We start from the raw sequence: 1097 nt of genomic DNA, 5'->3' as shown, positions 1-1097 counted from the left end.
GTCCGAAGCGTCACAGACGACGCTGAAAGGACGATCGGGATCTGGCAGTGCCAGTATTAGTGTATGCAGGAGGCAGTCTTTGACCCGTCAAAAGCCTCCTGGTGTTCGGTGTTCCAACACCAATCCGCATTCTTTTAAAGGGGATTGGATAATGGCCGCGCCATTTTTGCGTAATTTACGCTGTACTTGTGCAAGTAGTTGGCGAGGCCAAGCCACTTACGCAAATCCTTCTGGATCTTTAAAACCGGCCAATCTACAATGACCTTGATCTTAGCGGGATCTGCTCGAAGGCCACGCTTCCCAATAAAGCACCCTAAAACGGTGCTTTATTTATTCTCCTGCGTCAAAGATGCACTTGTCTGCATTGACGTACAGTTCGTAAGTGCACATCACTCGAGCCCCGCTCTCAATGGACGATATGGTTCTCATCATCCGTCTCCCGTACTCCGCACGACTGTGAACGAAAGCGCTGTCAAATTATGTCCGTGCATACGCCCTGTGAGGCCTGAACAACTGCGTCAAAAGACGATTAAATGTTGCTGGTGCATTTGACAGCCCTTCGGGCATCACCAGCCACTTCCAGCATACCGCTCGGAGTGATTACCGCTGTCAGCGGAATGTCGCTCGCTCTCATGAGCAATTGGTAGTATCCATCTACCAAATCGAGTGCACTGTACTCCGTACAACCCACCATATTGTTCTCAAAAACATCCTTTCTAGGAATTGGCGTTTGGGCCGGAATGGTGGAGCGTTGAGCTGATTGTAAGCATGAACGATACGCCACTTGCCACTCGGCTTTCAATCACAAAACGTGGGTGTCGAATGGCGTCAAAGATGTCGCGCTGCTCCTCGGGCAAGGGCCATTGGCGTGTTACGCAGTATTTGATTCCCGGAACCAGGTCAATCTCATGACACACACCTCGGTCCGGAGGTAGCACCGAAGCCGGGTCTTTGAAGACGACATCTTGATTTCTTTTACCAAAGGATAGTACGGATCCAAGGGATTCCGTAGGATCGACGATCCACTCCGTGCGTTCAGCACTCTCTTGGTGTCTTCTAAGACAGCTTCATCAAGAAGCGATGACGAGTTTATCTCA

Source organism: Plasmopara halstedii, assembly GCF_900000015.1.
Source record: "Plasmopara halstedii genome assembly, contig: Scaffold_658, whole genome shotgun sequence".
NCBI lineage: Eukaryota > Oomycota > Peronosporomycetes > Peronosporales > Peronosporaceae > Plasmopara > Plasmopara halstedii.
Note: the sequence above shows the minus strand (reverse complement) of the source record.